Raw genomic sequence first — 6230 nt, 5'->3', positions numbered from 1 at the left:
CAGGCATTTAAAAATTTAATAGTTGCATTATTTGATTCAGAGCTAAAGATGAAAAAGCATAGGCAGGCAAGTGATCCTCATGTTTGCCAAACTCTTTGAGGGAGCAGAGCCTCTGTTTTTATAAGCAAAGGACAACCTTTGCCTAGAGGTTCAGTCATAACAGTACCCAATAGGAGTGGAGAGCTTTGTGTGGAAGAGAAGTCTCCTTTGGGAAGCAGTGTGTTATCTCTGCTTACTGGCTCAATAAACACAAGTATAAACTTGAATTAATAATGAATTTTTCTCCATGAATCAACATTTAATGTTAATGTGTCTACTTGATATTTCAGCCATAAAAGTGCAAATTATGCATGAAAGTGATGTACATTATCCCATAATGAGCTAATCTGATAGAAAAGCACATTAGGTATTTACATTGAAAACAAGTCATTCATAACCATTAAGACATTTTAAAAAGGAGAGCTGTGTTCTCCAAAAGATGAATAGGTGTAAATTGTGACCATTAAGTTGTGACAAGGGAAATCGAGCACTGTGTTCTTTCCATCTTCCTGGTATTGCCCAGTTGCCCTTATGGCTTTAGATTGTAAAATAATGAAATACGGTTACTAAAATTTTGTACTCCACATTACTGTTTCCTTCATCATAATACATAGTGAATTCCTGTATAATACTGTGCTTGCAACCTTTACAATATTTGGAACTTTGGGAATACACTGATAAGCAAATGGTTATAACCTGAAACTTTTCAAATACTCTGTTGACTGAAGTTCCTTATTATTTATTTCTTATGAGCACTCTGCAAATTATTAAGTTTAATTTATGTCTCCTCAATTCTTAAGTATCTGCTTTTTACTTTCCTTTACAGTCCTGTGTTACAGATGCATACTGCATCCAAACATACTCAAAGTACATTCTATTTGTCAATACATTTTATGTGTTTAATACTACAGGTTAAGTTAGGTGGAGCCAATATCTACAGACTGTAGACGTTTAGAATTTAAGGAGACCTCAGAGATGACCTACCTTAACTTTTTCAATTTAAACTTGATGGAAATGACAGGGAAGTGACTTTGTAATTTATTAGTTTCATCCTAGTGGAGGTGGTTTCTATTTCACTCTGTAATGAGAGTTCTGCTCTCTATACAATGGAATGCTTGCTTAACGGATTGTAAGCGAGACAAAATCATTCTCAGCTTTTGTTGCATAGCCTCTATTTTCCTAATAATGAAGCACAAGTGATTTTGTTTTAATTTTTCTGTAGCCCATGGATTTTTTTTTAATTTTATTTAAAAGGAAAAAGAGAAAAACACAAAACAAAACAAAGCGGTGTAAGGGTACATGTAATACAGAACTACAAAAAAAAAAAAAAAAAAAACAAAAAACAAACAAACAAAAAAAAAACCCCAAAAAAAGTAAGAAAACACCTGTTAATAGATTACATATTATCATCTTAGAAATAGTTGCTCAAATCACAGTATCAAAAAATACAAAGTGGACATTCAAACAGAGAGACTGCAAACAGCTGTGTTCAATGATCCAAAAACATTAATATAGTCAGCTATTTAACATCCCTAAACAGACTTGCTGTTATATCCGTTAGAGCTCTTTTTTTCCCTTCTCTTTTTTACAACAAAATTTACACATTTTGGATTTTATTACTCCTTAGTACTTATTACTTTTTTTTCGGGGAGGGGGGGGAGAATAAAGTCAAATTTGGCAAAACAAAGCTGTCAGTCAAAACCAAGGATAGACATAGCACATGGTGTACTTTGAACCTTGATAATAGATAGCACTTTGTGTAGTGCTGCTAACCGTATTAAGAGAGTATATTAAGGGCATGTACATTCAAAGGAAGGAGAATGGAAGCAACATTATTCTGGAGGGATCTGCTCTATAACAGAGGAGATGTGGGTACTTTGGATACCTAGGTATGCCAGCACATAGCTGCTCTGGTAGTTAAGACTAGAGTAGTCATGGAGTGGAGGTTCATATGTACTGAGAGCAACAGTCAGTATCAAGGCATCTGATTGGTCAGGAACAACTGGGACATCTGAGACAATGGTTATTGGTTGTAGTTAGGCAGGTGGCAGATGCATATCTGTACAAAATGGCTGAACTAAACTCTGTATTTGGGGGAGGATCCAAGTTTTGTGCGGAGCTCTAGCAAGATGTACCCATGTCCTCTGCATAGGTTACAGGATTAGGAATGAGAATTTACCGCAACTCAAGAAGTAAAGCCTTGAGAGATGTCTCCTAAAGCCTTGGAGTAAAGAAAGGCAATAAAAAAGGTTGGGGAAAGCCGTTAATCAGTTTCAAATCAAGGTCGGATTCTCTCTATTTTCTTGTTCTGGGAAAGTATGAATCCTCAGTGGGAAGCAAGAGCAAGATGCGGGCAGTGGCCTGGTCCACTTGAACTGTTCAGGGTGGTTTACACTCAGGAGTGCCCATGAGCTCAGTCTGCTTTTGCTTGGTTTGCTGGGCCTCACTGTGCTCACTTTCTTTCTAGACATGTTCGGTGTGGAAGGTTTTGTGTTTCTGTGCAACCAAATTCTTTATGACATCTGGAGGTAATCAATGTTCCTTTAACTGTTCTTTTTTTTCCATTTCATAAGTCCTTACATAATAGAGATGTTAATAATTGCAATAGCCCTTCCTAAGGTCACACTCGGGCTTATTAATTTTGATCCAACTGTTTTATCTTTGGCACAGAACAGTCATATTCTAGCAGTTCTTGTTTTGGTATCTGATTGTTAGTACTACTGCATACACATGCATAAATATGTTCATCCTAAATGGATGAAAAACATCATATTTCTTTAGAACTCATTGAAAACTAATTTCTGTGGTCAAAATTGCTCAGTCCTTTCTTGATACTCTCCTGCTTCTAAGAGGTAAACTTGCCCACCACATTACCAGGCAACTCTGCAAGATCCTGGGCAGGGCCTTGTGTCCACTTCAAGCCCACCTTGCTGCTCTTTCATCTATTAACCAGGTGGCTCATATGCGGATCAAAATGAAGCTTCATGTCTAACACCTGCACAAACTCATCAGGCCATTGATCCCAGGGTAGGAACTCAGTAACTCCATTCCTAGGGCCTCAGCTATCTCTTCTGACTTGTGCCTTTTGAAATGTAGTTGCTTTGGGTATTCTTTCCCTACTCTTCATTTTAAAAAAAATTATTACTATATGTTTGCTGGGTAACAAATATATTATCATTGATAATGGATATACATACAGCGATCATCTTGATCCTATTTCCTCTCTTCTTTCCCATCTTTCCACTGTGTCTCCACCATCCCCAGATTCCCTTGTATCTACACAACATCTATCTTTCTGTCTTACCTGTCTCTCTACAGTGTCCTTCTGTCTTATCATCTGTCTTACATTGCTCTTTATTTACACATTGGGTTTCTAGTATAACAGAAACCATGAGACTTTTAACCTTCTGTGACTTATTTATTTCTCTTAGGAGCCTCCACTTTTAACATAATTGCAGGTTTAGTTTGTCAATCCAAATCCTGCCCAGAATATCTGGAGCCTATTTTCTGTTTTTGATATTTGGTTCTAAGCTAATTATGTGCATAGGCCTTGATTTGCACCACTCATTTTCTAATCTACTTTTTAACCTCTTCATTCTGTAAAACTGCCAAACTTTTCTCTTACCTGCTCTGTTAGGCCTGAGATTTGATCCAGCCTTAATTAGTGCTCCCAAGTAATCTTCTACCCTCTCCTTGTCATTATTCTGATTTTTTAATCTATTTTGCTCCCCCTCCACTTTTGGTTCCCCTGGCCTATTGACAACCACATATCAATATCTTGATAATCTATACCTGCACTGGCTTCATTATTTCCAGAATTCAATGTCAATGACAGAGGCCTTTCACATTAAAACAAAAAAACAAGAGTATTGGACTGAGGATATAGCCCAGTGGCAGAGAACGTGTCTGGCATGCACAAGGCCTTGACTTCGACTCCAACACTGGCAAAGGAAAAAAGAAATCAAGAACCAAATCAAACCACACATACTTTAAGACACTTAGTAACACTGGATTAGAGGAAAAGTAGGGTTGCATATCTATATAATCTTAAATGGTTCCCAACATAGCCTAAGTTGATTTTGATGTATTGTTATTTATCTTAAAGAGATGTAATTGCAGAGATCCAAGTATAATGTGAAATTCAACCTCAAATTATATTTATGTCATTGTTTAATTACAAAAGATTTTGTCTTCCCAGTTCCTTTCTTTTCTTCCAGTTCACTCATACAGTTTTCTTGATTTCAGTCATTTGAAAGAGTTTTCTAGGACATTTCATTGTTCATTGCATTTGATAGAATGTAAACACCATGCCTATAAAAGGTTGTCAGAGCATTTGAGCTAGATCATTTATCTTTTGATTTATTGGTAAAAACATTTTTCTCACTGCGAAGTTTTATTTTTTTTCTTTACATTGTGAGTATTGCATGGTTTGTAGAGTTAAGTTAAAAGAAGAAATTAGACTACTGACTTTTAAAATCCATTTGATAACATAAATTTAAGGTGAATTTTAATATCAAATTGTGTTTCTTAATTATATTGAAAGAGGCTTCTTTCAAAAATAGTTTGTTCTAATAAGCAAGGACATCAACAATTCTTTTGAATTATTGCAGTATGACTTATTGCTCAGCATATGGCCTGTTTTGGTGAATACATCACAAGTTCTTAAAAAGAATGTGTATTCATCTGTTGTTGGAATGTTATTTGAATGTCAGCTTGTAGTTATTCAGTCTTTCATATGCTGACTGATTTTGTCTCTGCTTAACATATCAATTATGGAGAGTAATTTTGAAATCTTTAATTGCAATTGTGAATTGATTATTCTGACATGTCATTTTTTGTTTTATTTAAGATTCTATTTTAGATCTATTCTGGTTTAATATTTCTATGACTTCTTAATTAAGTCTTTTATCTTTAGAGTTTCTTTAGCTTTATCTTGGCAATATTTTTATCTTAAAATCTGTTTTGTCTAATATTAATATAACTACTTTAGCTTTATAAGTAGTATTATATGACACATTTATTCATTAATTTAATTTTTAGTGATATATATGTATATCTTTATATTTGAAACTCTTGAGTTTTCTTCTTTTATTGCTTTTTTTTTTTTTTTTTTTTTTTTGTATCAGGGGTCAAACTCAAGACCTTTCCCTTGATAGGCAGGCACTTGTGCCATTGAGCTAAATCCCTAGTGTTTATTGTTTTTCTTTTTAAAAGCGTATGGTTGTGCTTTATTTTACCCAGTCTGAAATATCTACTTTTTAATTGAAATGGTTGAATCATTTATATTTTAAGAAAACATTGGTTTAAGATTGGAGGATTAGAAATATTCTTTCTTCAAATGTTTGATAATAATTACTATGGAGTTTTAACTTTTTCTTTATTGTTTAGCTATTTTAGATTCTAATTCTACCTGAAAGTATCTTTTCTTTTTTGTATTTACTTTGGATTTAATTTGTTCTTATTTTTCTAACTTCTTGAAGGGAATTTGAGATAATGAATTTTAAATTTTCTTTTTTTCTAATATAAGCATCTAAAGATATAAATCTTTAGTATGTGGGATACATATCTGTAATTTCAACATTCTGTAAGACTGAAGCAGAATTACAAGTTTGAACTCAGTCTGAGCTACTTATCAAGAACTGTCTCAGTGTCTTTGGTGTAAAGTTCAGTGGTCTCAGAATATCTCTTCCTATCTATCTATCTATCTATGTTATAACCTACAAAGTTTAATATGTTGTGTTGTCATTATTACATAATTAAAATATTTTCTATTTTTCTTGTCACATTTCTCTTTTACTAATGTTTTGCTAGAATTATATTACTTAATTGCCAATCATTTGGAGATATTACAAATAATTATTGTTTCTACTTTCTAACAGAATACTGTTTCAGTCAGAAATTCTATTCTGTATGTTTTCAATCCTTTGGTGTTAAAGTTTGCTTTCTGGCCTATCCTTAAAATGCTCATGTACACTTTAAAAATGCAAATTTCATAGTAGCTTTGAGTAGCACTTTGTAAGTTTCATTAATGAACTTAAAATGTTTGATAGTACATTTAAATATTCAGTATATTTTGATAGTTTCACCAGTATGATATGTGTCTCTTTATTTTTACTATTTTTATTTTTCGTGAAGGATCTTGGTGCAATATTTTAATATAATTGGTCCATTTTCTAGTTATTCATATGGTA

The sequence above is a fragment of the Cavia porcellus genome, unplaced genomic scaffold (genome assembly GCF_034190915.1).
Source record: "Cavia porcellus strain 051 isolate PalLab524CR breed Dunkin Hartley unplaced genomic scaffold, mCavPor4.1 scaffold_1, whole genome shotgun sequence".
Taxonomy (NCBI): domain Eukaryota; kingdom Metazoa; phylum Chordata; class Mammalia; order Rodentia; family Caviidae; genus Cavia; species Cavia porcellus.
This window is presented reverse-complemented; position numbering follows the sequence as displayed.